The following is a 13774-nucleotide window of genomic DNA, read 5'->3' on the forward strand; positions in this document are numbered from 1 at the left end:
GTCCTTGAGAGTGTTAGGTGCTGATCCAACCCTAAGACACTGTACCTTCAAATTTATTATTATGTGAGAAAAATAAGTGCATATTTAAAATTTTTTTTAATTAATTAATTGTCTGTGTTGGGTCTTTGTTGCTGCACGTGGGCTTTCTCTAGTTGCAGCGAGTGGGGGCTACTCTTTGTTGTGGCACACGGGCTCCTCATTGCCGTGGCTTCTCTTGTTGTGGAGCACGGGCTCTAGGCATGTGGGCATCAGCAGTTGCGGCACATGAGCTCAATAGTCGTGGCTCACGGGCTGTAAAGCACAGGCTCAATAGTTGTGGCACACGGGCTTAGTTGCTCCGCGGCATGTGGGATCTTCCTGGAGCAGGGATCCAACCCGTGTCCCCTGAATTGGCAGGTGGATTCTTAACCACTGCACCACCTAGGAAGCCCAAGTGCCTATTTTAAATGAGTTTTTAACTGAGCATTTTGAAACTTGAAGGAAGAATTTTTCTAATTGGTAACATGAGTTAAAAGTTACATTAAATATTAAATAGAAAATATATTATTTTAGCAGATGGATATTTGTGGGGATAGTTTACCAACTTTTCAGTAAACATTGAAGAGAAAAACTTTATTATGATAGAGAGTATGAGCAGATTTAAACTTAAATTTTATATATATTATTCAGTTCACTTGGCTGGTACTTTTTGTTTAGTATATTCTTGTGGTCTCTGAAATGTAACTATTCTTCCACATTTTCTGCTTTATATTTATTGAGTAGAGTAAGAGTTTGTATAATACTTAATGTTCTCAAAACACTGAAATCCATCAGAAGAGTATTGGGTTGGCCAAAAAGTTCATTCTCTTTTAAGTGGAAATAAAAGAGACATTTTTTGCTTTCAACAAGAATTTTATTGAACAGTGTGTTCAGTAACCAAACGAACTTTTTGGCCAACCCAATACTTTCACAGTTTTTATCAAGTTTAACTCTCATTTGATTCCTTTAATTTTACTTAAAACTTAATCATGGTTCTGCTACTTATATTTTTATTACAATATTTCAATACACTTTTATACAATATTTCAGTTGTTCCTTGGGTAATTGAGGATCACTGAAAATTTTTTTAGCTAGGAAGGGACAGATCTGTGCTTTTGGAGCTTATCCTAGCAGCAGTATATATGGCTAAATAACAGAGATTATGTGGGGAAAAGCTAGAATAATAGTTGGAGCCACTACAATTCAATTAAAACCTAAAAAGTACCTGAACTTGGGTGGTGTCTAAGGGAAATGAATGGACGTCAGTGTGGCTGTAGACCCTAATGCTGAGCATGTGAGAAATGTGAAAAACATTCTGAAGGTTTACACCAGAGTACAATGTAATTTGTAGAATTATTTATGTAGTGCCTACTGTGTACTTTGCACTATATGTAGCACCATGAGAAAAGTTTTAAACAAAACAAAAGATACATTTGTCTTTAGAGAACTTACAGTTTATGGGGGGGACACAGTAATTAAAGAGAAAATGTCTATTGAACATTATAATTGTGGATCTACAGGATGTTTTGAGAACATATATGATGAGAGCTGACATTGACCATTTATGTCATGTTAGGTACTGTTGTAACCATTTTATGTATATTTTTGATTGAATCAACACATCCCAATGAAAGAGATGCCATTGTTATCACTATTTTAGACATTATGAGCCTGAGGCATAGAGGGTTAAAGTACTATGTCCAAAGTAGGTGTTTAAATATAAAAATGGTAGAAGGGAGAAAGGCATTAAACTTTTTTTTTTTTTTTTTTTTTTTGCTATAACCCAGGAGAGACAACACCTAGAATGGGTTACTAGAGTCTTTGAAAAATTTTAGGTAAAGATGTGAAGAAACCTGTAGGCAGACTCTGGAAATTTTCCATTTAGGTTATGGGAATACACAGAAAAAGGACCTATACAATAGATTTTCTTTAGGAGATGAGGATGTTAGGAAAATGGGAGTTTATTTTTGCCTTTGCCTTGGGGGATATACAATCCCTGGAGTGATGTCTGAACTGGATTACGATATTGAGTCTCTAAGGATCTAAATAGAGAACATGGTCCAGAGTGTAAATGCAACTCTCTTGTTTCTTTTTACACATAGAATCTATTCCCTGGGGGAGAGATCGAGTAGGCTTCTCCCTTGTTTATAATCAAGTGCACTGTGTCATTAAATTCACATTCAATCTTCTGTGTCTTATCAAGTGGCAAACGTGATAACAATGCTGTTTATTTTTCCTTGCTGCTTGAGAAGACTCAAAGTCATAATCTGAAATTATGTTTTGTAGTTGAGAAATATTTCCAGGGCATATCTGAAATGAAGTCTGGGCTGCATCCTTTTAAAATCAAAGGAACCAAAGCCTCAAACCTGAAACCACCTTTCTAGGATCGCAGGGGTAAATACCAAGGGGAAGCTCTAAGGTTTCTGAACTAAGGAGGGTGAGTTTCTGAATCCTGTTGATTTTGATGTCTTTCTTGTTTTGAAATGGAAGCCCAGGAGTATAAGATCTGAAGTTTTCATTTCCATGAGGTGCAGTCCTGAGACACTTCCAGGAGAATGTATTCAAGGGGCATCAGAAAGTGTTCAGAAACTAGGAGGTTCAGAGAGTGCAGTATCTCAGTCAATAGCTTCCTTCTCCGTGTACACTCTCACTCTTCTACATGGGGCAATAACTTAACCTCTCCTAGCCCCTGGCCCTTCAGTTTTTGGTTAGAAACAACCTTCTTGGTTCCCACCCTACCTGGTCTAATCTGCATTAGAGGCCAGCACCAAGTAGCTAGTGTCCTTGCCTCCAATTTTACTGGTGAGGGGAGGGCTTCACCTTAAGTGAATGAAGACTGGTGAGATGAGAGAAGGACTTTCTGTCCTTGTGCAGTTCTTCTCTCTTTCCTTCCCTTTTTCCAGCAGTCATGTTTGCATATGGTTCTCATTTGATATATTTAGCTTATTAGTATTCTAGTAAGGGGAAGTCCATGTCACTCAGTGTCATGATAATGGTAAAGGCAGATTCTATGGGTTCAGGTTAGGCTAGTCTCAGACATTCCTAGAGTCTATACTCTCTTGTAAGACAAGATATTTTGGGAAGAGCTGAGTTGATCTTTAATGTTACCCTTTTCTCCCGTGTCCACAGATTGACTTAGAGAAGAATGGCTCCTGGAAATGGTTCTTTCGTGACTTAATTCATTCTGGTGGGGTTAAAAGACCAACCAGATTTCCAACTCCCCCTATTCTTACTCTTTCTAGGAATGTATATGGTCACTGTGTTGAGAAATTTGGGATTGATAATCCTAATTGGGATAAATTCACACCTACACACCCCCATGAACTTTTTCCTCTTTAACCTGTCCTTCACAGACCTCTGTTATTCTTCTGTGTTTACACCAAAATGTTGATTAACTTTATATCAAAGAAGAATATCATCTCTTACAGAGGCTGCATGACTCAGCTCTACTTTTTCTTTTTTTTTTTTTTTTTTTTTTTTGTATTTCTGAAATCTATGTTTTGACATCAATGGCCTATGATCGCTATCTGGCCATCTGTAAACCACTATTGTACAACATTGCCGTGTCTCCTAAAATGTGTTCCAGCCTTATCCTTGGTTCATACTTGATGGCATTTTCTGGTGCCATGACCCTCACTGGAAGTATGCTGAGACTGACTTTCTGTGATGCAAACACCATCAACCATTATTTATGTGACATCTTCCCTCTGCTCCAGCTCTCCTGCACAAGTACCTACATCAATGAGCTGGAAGTTTTCATTGTCACAGGCATCAACATCATTGTGCCCAGTCTCACCATCTTTATCTCTAATAGTTTCATCCTCTCCAGCATCCTTCACATCAGTTCCGTGGAGGGCAGATCCAAAGCCTTCAGCGCCTGTAGTTCCCATATAATTGCCATTTCTCTGTTCTTTGGATCAGGTGCATTTATATATCTCTAACCATCTTATGCTGAGTCTATGGATGAGGGAAAAATCTCTCCTGTCTTTTGCACCAATGTGGTTTCCATGATGAACCCCTTAATTTACAGTTTGAGGAACAAAGATGTTAAAATTGCTCTGAGAAAAACCCTGGGGAGAAGAACGTTTTGATCAGAATCAGTGTCTCTGTGCATGTAGTCATAGATCAGGAGATTCTGTTTGTTTATTTACAATATTTTTAGTGGAAGCCTTCTTATCTTATTTCTCACCATGGAGAAGGAAATTTGAGTCTTCTCTAAATTTTTTCCCAATTTTTAGAGGAGGTCTTCCTTTCATCACTATTTTCACAATTTCTTTTCCTTTAATTTTTTCTTCCTATTTAGGAATAATATTTTTTAATTTTTTATTTATTTATTTATTTATTTATTTATTTATTTATTTATTCATTTATTCATTTGCTGTGTTGGGTCTTCATTGCTGTGCAAGCTTTCTCTAGTTGTGGTGAGTAGGGATTACTCTTCCTTGCTGTGTGTGGGCTTCTCATTTCACTGGCTTCTCTTGTTGTGGAGCACAAGCCCTAGGCTCACAGGCTTCAGTAGTTGTGGCACATAGGCTCAATAGTTGTGGCTTGTGGGCTCTAGAGCGCAGGTTCAGTAGTCGTGGCTCACAGGTTTAGTTTGCTCCGTGGCATGTGGGATCTTTCTGGCCCAGGGATCAAACCCATGTCCCCTGCATTGGCAGGTGGATTCTTAACCACTGCACCACCTGGGAAGCCCTAAGAATAATATTAAGAAAAAAATTATCTTTGCTTTTAGAACAAAATTATATCTGTTTTCTATTGTCATTGTGGTCTTTCTTTTTTTCTCCTGGAAAAAGATTATTAGTTCCACTGATGATCAATAAAGTAACACTAGTGTGACCTTGTGCATTTGGGGGTGGGGGGTGGTATAAACTGCCACTTGTAATGTGCCATTAGAAGCATGAATTAGCTAATCTGTCCTTCTCTCTTCTTTCCCCCTACAGTGGTCAGGAATATGACTCCTTCAAATGCAGATGTTTCACAATTATAATCATTTCCATAACAACTATAAAATATTTGTCCAGCTGTAATCATCATGAACCATTCAGTTGTCAATATATTGTATATTTATTACATGAATAGCAGATTGAAACTCAGAGAGGTTAATGATTTACTTAAAGTCACACAGCTTCTTCATGAAAAAGTCTAGAATAGATATTAGCCTCCTAGTAGTTCAAGTCTACCATTCTTTCTAGTATACTTGCTATTTTATTTTTATTTTCGTAAACGTGAAATATGAGAAACATTTCTACTTTGAAATCTGACTTTTTCTGCAAATTTCTCTGTAATCCAGAGAATAGGGTAAGAGAGGGCAATATTCTTAAGAATATGTCCCTTTAGTCCATCACCTAAAGAAACACAAGGCCAACAAATAAGAGGTCTCTCATTAGGGAATGGCTATGAGATTTAGAAACCATATTTTCTTCTGTATCTGTATCCTGTTCTTTATAGAGTACTGTAATTGTCCTCCACTATTCATAAAGCTTTGATTAAAAGTTATAATGCACAATGATCACACACCAATAGTGGTTTTGAAGATGAAGACCTATGGCTATGGCTAGATTTGTTAGGAATCAGGTAGAGAGAAGATGACATCTTAAGGAGATAACAGTGTTTGGTAATCAAAACTCAAGTAAGAAAGAAGGAATAGAAAGAAGGAATACAAAATAAAACGATGGGAAAAGAAAACCCTTTCTATGACTTTCTTCATTCTGGAAGGTTCTAGAAATTTTACGGGGACCACAGGATTTCTTTGGCTAGGAGAAAAACTTCAGTTATTTGATTTTAAAAAAGTTAAACCCCCAGGACCAGTGGACCTGGAAACAAAATCACTCCTGTTCTGTTGGATTTCATATGTTACCTCATATGGATTTCAAAGTACAAAATCCTCAAATTGCAGCTGGGAGGGCAATGAAAACTTGAAAGAAATATTTGGTGAATAAATAATTTTTGATAATGTGCTTTTTAGAATAATGTTGGATTATCTTTCTTTTGAGAAAACACATAAAAAGATGACCACTGCAAAATCCTTAATATGATGAGACAATTTAAACATGTTCTAAGATAACTGTAATAACATTTACTACTTTACTGTATTCTAATCTCCACTTAATATTTAGGTATTTTGTCATGTAGCACAGCTAGACTGTTGGCTTGCTTGCTTTTTCAGTTGTTCATCACTGCTAAATCTTTGACTTATGGGTTTTAAATGCCCCATCCCCTGATCCAATATTAATATGTTTGATTTTCAATTAACTAGTTCTATATATATGAAATAGTTGGTCTTGGTTGATTTTTCACTTTGCTTTTCTTTTAATAACTGTCTGTTTCGATAAAATTGTTTTTTATTTTGAAAGAAAAGTGTATTTCAGTAGGTAAATAATATCTGTTATTTGGGAACAGAGTGTGTTCAATCTGTTATATATTTTATTTGAGTTGGCCCAAAGAGTGGGTTAATACTGGTTATTAATCTTTTGTTTTATGAGACTCAACATACAAATGATACCTGTTTAAATATTTGAAAAAAATCTTTAATTAGGTTTTATTCTTTCAGATTATTTTGGAAAATATTAATCAGAGAAAACCAAATATCCATACAGATTGTAAAAGTTAAGTGTGGAAAATTTTTAACAGAGGAAATACAATTTTTTAGTTAGTGCATTTAAGTACTAGATAGCTATTTAGACTTCTTACCAGAGGGAGTGACATGTCAGAGGAAATAAGTCAGTTGTTTTATATACACAGCATGGAGATATCATTTGTAGTGTTTTGTTCTATTTATTATGTGAAACATGATAAAAAGAGTTATGAGGAAAGTATGCATCTGTTGAAATTTTCACAGCTAATTATCAAAGGGGTAAGCCATGGGATTCTGTTGTTCCTATGTACTAGAAAGGAGATTTTTCTAATTGAGTGTGCAATCTTGGACTTTCTGGGCAATAACAGAAAATGGTCCTTTCAGTTAAACTATAAAGAAAGTTCTCTGACTACACCCTGAACTTGTTTAATGTAAACTTTCTCTGAGCACATTGCTGTTGTTGCTCAGGATCAGGTTTGGAATGAATATGTTCAGGGTGCACTGTGGTCAAGGGCTGAAGAAAACCAGGAGCAAAAATGTTTTTGAGTTCATCTCTTTAATTCCTGAACCTCCAGCTTGAACTCCATCTTCCATTCCTCTTTATACTGCCTTCTACACACACACACACACACACACACACACACACATTATGAGTGTCTTCAAGTCTAGTATTTTATGAGATCACTGCCTATCACCAATTGCATGGCACACCACCCGCTTTTAATCTTGGGAAGCACATTCAGGTATGTGGTTCCTGATCCCAGCTTCAAAGAGGCAGGCCTGAACAGGAAACATTTGTTGAATACAGCATGGGGGTGATTATTGATGCAATCATCCAATTAATTATGTAACAACACAACAATAATAAGAAACAAGGCCCAATTTAAACCTGCTAAGTATTTGGAATGTGTACAGTGTGCTGTATGTCACAACATAAATAAGGCATCTGAAAGACACAAATGTAAATTGTCATATTACAACATAGTGGTATTGCATGTTACCCATGAATAGCATCTAAAATCAGACCTATATACTCAAAATCATTACTGAAAATTGATTACAGGAAATTGATGTCTATGTTTTTAGGATAGACACAGTATTCTGGCACTGTTGTTTTTTCCCTTAAGCACTGCGATTTCACTATATATTCATCCAGGCACCAGACAAAGTAGTTTTATATGCATGGCTTTCTTGTGCAAAGTATGCACATTTAAACATTAAAATCTGATTCAGTGTTGGGAAATTTTACATTCTGAGGTAGAGACTGCCCTTTTCCTCAGTGAGTGGGAGGCTGTGGAATCACCTGGACTGCTTAAAGTCTCTCTTTGATGTAAAGTTCAATAGACCCATGCTGTAGACTGAGTGGACAGTTTATAAATGAGCGCATCTCAGAGGCAACACATTTTTCTATGAATGGGTCATTGATAGGATAACTGAAACCTAAAAGAGGGTAAACTCCAGATTACTGCACTTCTCTTCAAATAAATGCACATACTGTCACATTGTGGAATTTGCCAGAATCCATTTCTGAGTTTCATTGTCCAGAAATGCAGTTGTTCATTGCCTTTGCACGCAGCATTTCTATTCTTTTGACCTCTTTAGAAATTCCAAATTATGGCATTATTTAAGGAAAGGAAAGGGCAGCTCTAAATCATGGCCACTTGTTTTTGAACAGGGGATGGGAATTGAATGCACTGGTCATATAAATCATAGGTTGGCAGGTCCTTTCTCTGCTTCTCACAGAGACGCAAAAATCCGTAAGAGAATAGAAGAAACAATATACTCTAACAAATTAGGCAACCTGGAAGAAATGGACAACATACAACCTTTTGAAACATACAACTTTCCAAGAGTGAATCAAGAAGAAAGAGACAATCTGAACCAATTGATCACTAGTTTTGAATTTGTATTTTTAAAAATCCTAGCAAAAAAAACAGTTCAGGACTGGACAGCTTCACGTGGGACTTCTACCAAACCTATGAAGAAGAGCTAATATCTAATTTCTCAAATTATTCCAAAAAATTGAAGAGGAGGGAACAGTTCAAACACAAGGCCAGCATAGCCTTATACCAAAACCAGATGAAGAAACTACAAAATAAGAAAATTACAGGCCAATATTTCTGAAGATTATAGATGCAAAAAATTCTCAATAAAATATTATCAAACTGAATTCAAGTGTATATATAAAGGATCATAAACCATGATCAAGTGGAATTTATTCTAGGGCTGCAAGAATGATTCAATATCTACAAATCAATTAATGTGATGCACTGCATTAACAAAGGGAAGAATAAAAGTCACTTGGTTATTTAAATAGATGCAAAAAAGCATTTGACAAAATTCAGCATCCAGTCGTGATAGAAATTCTCATCAAAGTTTGTATAGAGGAAACATATCTCAACATAATAAAGGCCATGTATGACAGACCCACAGCTAACATCATACATTTTTCTATATACTAATAATGAACTATCATGAGAAGACAGTAAGAAAAAAAAATCCTGTTTAAAAATACATCAAAAGAATAAAATACCTAGGAGTAAATGCACTTAACCGAAGAAGTGAAACACTTATACATATAATAACAACAAGGATATATTATATAGATGGAGAATATAGCCAATATTTTATAATAACTTTAAATGGAGTATAATCTATAAAAATTTTGAGTCAGTATATTGTATACCTGAAGCTAATATAATGTTGTAAATCAACTTTACTTCAATAAAAAAAGTTCTCTCTGACTTCTGATAACTTGATTGTAATGTTTCTTGCTGTGGATTTCTTTGGGAAGGAACACTCACTTGGGATCCTTTTTGTATCCTGGTTCTGGATGTCCATTTCCTTGCATGGATTTGGGGATTTTTTAGCCAGTTTTTCTTTGAGAAATCTTTTAGATCATATTCTTCTGAATTTCTGTAATGCCTATGTGGTCCAAATTTTGATATTGAGTTGTACTTTTCCATAAGTCCCTTAACTTTCAACACTATTTTTCTTTTTGTCTTTTTTAAAAATTAATTAATTAATTGGCTGCATTGGATCTTCATTGCTGTGTGAGCTTTCTCTAGTTCCAGTTCTTTGTTGTGGTGTGCAGGCTTCTCATTGCGGTAGCTTCTCTTCTTGCGGAGCACAGGCTCTAGGCACATGGGCTTCAGTAGTTGTGGCACACGAGCTCAATAGTTGTGGCTTACGGGCTCTAGAGTGCAGGGTCAGTAGTTGTGGTGCAGGGGCTTAGTTGGGATCTTCCTGGACCATGGATTGAACCTATGTTCCCTGCTTTGGCAGGTGGATTCTTAACCACTGCACTACCAGGGAAGCCCATTGACACTATTTTTCATTCTTTTTTATTTTTGCTCCATTTAATGAATTATTTCAAATGTCCTTTTTTTTTCTTTCAAATTTTACAATCCGTTCCTCTGTTTGTTTAGTTTGCTGTTTTGACATTCTAGTGAATTTTTCAGTTCAATTATTGTGTTCCTTGGCTTCATGATTTCTGTTTGATACTCTTCAAAGTTAGTTTGTTCTTCAAAGTCTCACTTTGTTCTTGTACTGTTCTTTGACTACAGTGAGACTGTTTATTACATTTAAATAAATTCTTTGTCAGATAAATCATGTATCCATTTCATTAGGACCACTTTTCAGGCTCACTTTCTTGGAAAGATTTTTTTTTTCATTTTTAAAATTTAATTCATTTTTAAAAAAGCTTTCCTTCATTTTATCTTGACTTTCTGCACTCCTGTCTGCACATAGACAAAATAGCAACATATTTTAGTCCTCATGAACAGGCCTACTACTGGAGAAGACCCACATCAATAAGCCTGGCTAGAAAAAGCATACCTCTCAACCTGTGATAGTACAATTCACTTTCTTTGTTTTTAGTGGTTCCCACACATCTGGAGGATGTCAGGATCCCATCAAGCTCCTAAAACAAGGGAGACTAAATTCAGTTCCTCAGGCAGCCTCTAGATAAGTTGGGTCATTTGGATGCCTGGTGCATTTTGTCCTTCACCAAGGAGAAGCTGTATGAAAAGTGTGTTCTACTGCTAGCTGTGTTAAGCCAGGGGGAGTGGCTGTCATGAATTCTAGCCCAAACTGCTATCTGTTCTCTCTCACCTTAGGTAGGTAAACTGTGTCGTATCCTGTGTCCTCTCAGCTTTCTGACACAGGCTATACAGAAGCCAGTCTTCTGGATGGCCCCTAGAAATGTTGGGGCTTCGTATGTATTTTGTATTTCTTTTTCTCCCCAGGGAGAGTCTGGGAACTAGGGGATTTTGTCCCAATTACATGATTCTGGGCCACCACAGGTATATGGCAAGAATGTATCTTGAATTTTCTTAACAGCTTCAACATGACTGGTATCATGCTTGAATTGTATGCAAGATCCTTTTAACTAAGTTTTGGATTTCTTACAACATGAATCTGTACATAAATCTTTTTGAATCAGTATGTTCATGCAGGGAAGGAAATTTTAGGGCTTTCCCTTCTGCCATCTTGCTGATGAGAAATAGGAGTTAATTTTGGCTCTTCCTTGGAGGATGTACAATCCCTACACTGAAGGAAAAACTTGAGTAAAATATTGTGTTTATAAGGAACTAAAGACAGACTGTAAATATAGTCCCCTTAGTTCCCTATAACACCTAGAAACTGTTCCCTGGGGAATACATTGAGGAAGCTGCTGCCATGTTTATAACTGAGTGCATTATATCATTACACTCACATTAAATGTTCAGTGACTTACTAAGTGGCAAAAATGATAATAATAGAGACCCTTTATTGTTTTCTGCTGCTTGAGAAAACTCAGTCATATTCAAAATTATGATCTATTGTTCTGAAAAATTTCCAGGGCATATCAGAAATTAATTACAGGTGGCATTTTCTTAGAATCAATGAAACCAAAGCCTCAGAACCTGAAATTGGCCTTTCAAGACTATGGGGGTAAAAACAATAAGAGGAAAGCACTGGGATTTTTTGTCTTAAGGAGGGTGAGTTTCTGAATTCCATTAATATTCATGTTTTCCTTGCTTGAAATAGAAACTAAGGACCTACAATATGACAACTTCTTTCCTACTTTTGCATTCCTGAGACTCAAATGAATCTTGCAGTGAAATCTGTTTGAGGGGAAAGCAGGGAATGTTCAGAATCATTACGAGGCACAGGGGGTGCAGTTTTTCAGTCATTAAGTTCCCTCTTCATGGATGGAATACTCATTTTTTTTACCTTTATAGCTTTTACTCTGTGACTGAGGAGTGACTTAACCTCTCCTAGACTTTCCCATCCCCCCTGTTTTTTTTTTTTAATATTAGAAGCGATCTTCTTGCTTCCTACCCTGTAAACTCTTAGCAGCATTAGAAGTAGGTACCAGGTCTTGGATTTGCTGCCTCCAATTTTACTGGTGAGGAGAGGGTCCAAGTAAATTAAGTAATGGTGAGATGAGAGAAGGAAAATTCTGTTCTGGTGCAAACTTGTTTTCCATTGTCCTTTATTTTTTCCAATAGTTATGATTTCATATGACAGCTGTTCCCTTCACTCCATAGGCTAACTTTTGATGCTTTTTCCCATTTAGTTTATAAAGACATTGTAAGGGAAAGTTCATGTCACTCATTTTCATAATAATGGTAAAGAAGCTCTATAGGTCCAGGTTTGGCTAGTCACAGTCATTCTCAGCATATACACTGCCTTGTACAAGGAGATATTGTGGGAAACACTGTTTTTTTTTTTTTTTTTTTTTCCTACGTAACCCTTTTCTCCTGTGCTCACAGATTCCCTTAGAGAAGAATGGCTGCAGGGAATGGCTCTTTCATGACTCATTTTTTTTTTGATGGCATTAGCAGACCATCCAGATCTCCAACTCCCCTTGTTCTTCCTGTTTCTAGTAACGTATGTGGTCACTGCAATGGGAAATTTGGACTTAATAATCCTAAATGGGCTGAGTTCCCACCTGCATACCCCATGTACCTTTTCCTCTTTAACTTGTCCTTCATTGATCTCTGTTATTCTTCTGTGTTTACACCCAAAATGCTTATTAACTTCATATCAAAGGAGAATATTATCTCCTATAAAAGGTGCATGACCCAGCTTTACTTTTTCTGTTTTTTTGGTGTTTCTGAATGCTATGTGTTGACATCAATGGCCTATGATCGCTATGTGGCCATCTGTAACCCACTTTTGTACAATATTGCCATGTCCCCTAAAGTGTGTTCTAGTCTTATGCTTGGTTCATACTTGAGGGCATTTTTTGATCCCATGACCCTCATTGGGTGCATGCTGAGACTGGTCTTCTGTGATGCAAACACCATCAACCATTATTTGTGTGACATCCATCCTCTGCTCCAGCTCTCCTGTACAAGTACTTACATCATTGAGCTGGAAGTTTTCATTGTGGGAGGCATCAACATCATTGTGGCCAGTTTCACCATCTTTATCTCTTATGGTCTCATTCTCTCCAACATCCCCCACATTAGCTCTACAGAGGGCAGGTCCAAAGCCTTCATTACCTGCAGTTCTCACATCATTGCTGTGCCTCTGTTCTTTGGATCAAGTGTATTTGTATATCTCAAACCATCTTCTGTGTCCATGGATGAGGGAAAAATCTCTTCTGTCTTTTATACCAATGTGGTTCCCATGATAAACCCCTTAATTTACAGCTTGAGGAACAAAGGTGTAAAACTCACTCTGAGAAAAAACCCTGAGGATTGGAAAGTTTTGATCAGAAACAATATGTCTGTGAATATAGTTACAGGACAAGGAGATTCTGTGTCTTTAATTAAATATTTTTAGTCACAGCCTTGTTATCCTAGTTTTTTCATAAAATAATAAAGAAAATTATTTCCATTTTTTTCTGTCTGGAACTTCTTTTTCTCATAACTATTTGCACAAAATGTTTTCTCCCATATTTCTGTTTTGTAAAAACATTAAATTAGAAATTTAGCATATGTGTTATTTTTTTATCAATCATTTAATATTTACTGGAAAAAACAAAATTTTCTCCAAGCGATCAAATTTGAAACACCTTGATATAATGAGCAACTAATGATCAAAATCAGCTAGGTAGCACTAGAGTAACATTGTTTCTTTGGAATATGTCTCCTTTAAATGCCAGAGATTGAAGGTTCTATAAAGGCTTTAAGCATAATACATTTTGCATCTGTAAATATTTTGCACCTAGGGCTTCCTAGGTGG

General features: G+C 36.4%; 2 pseudogenes; both read left to right on the forward strand.

Moving 5' to 3' along the window:
- The first annotated feature begins 3163 nt into the window (after window positions 1–3163).
- LOC130861624 (olfactory receptor 8B3-like) lies at window positions 3164–4109 on the forward strand (annotated as a pseudogene).
- An 8261-nt stretch (window positions 4110–12370) lies between these two features.
- Window positions 12371–13372, forward strand: LOC130860924 (olfactory receptor 8B3-like; annotated as a pseudogene).
- Window positions 13373–13774: the final 402 nt, after the last annotated feature.

The sequence above is a fragment of the Hippopotamus amphibius genome, chromosome 9 (assembly GCF_030028045.1).
Source record: "Hippopotamus amphibius kiboko isolate mHipAmp2 chromosome 9, mHipAmp2.hap2, whole genome shotgun sequence".
NCBI classification, from domain to species: domain Eukaryota; kingdom Metazoa; phylum Chordata; class Mammalia; order Artiodactyla; family Hippopotamidae; genus Hippopotamus; species Hippopotamus amphibius.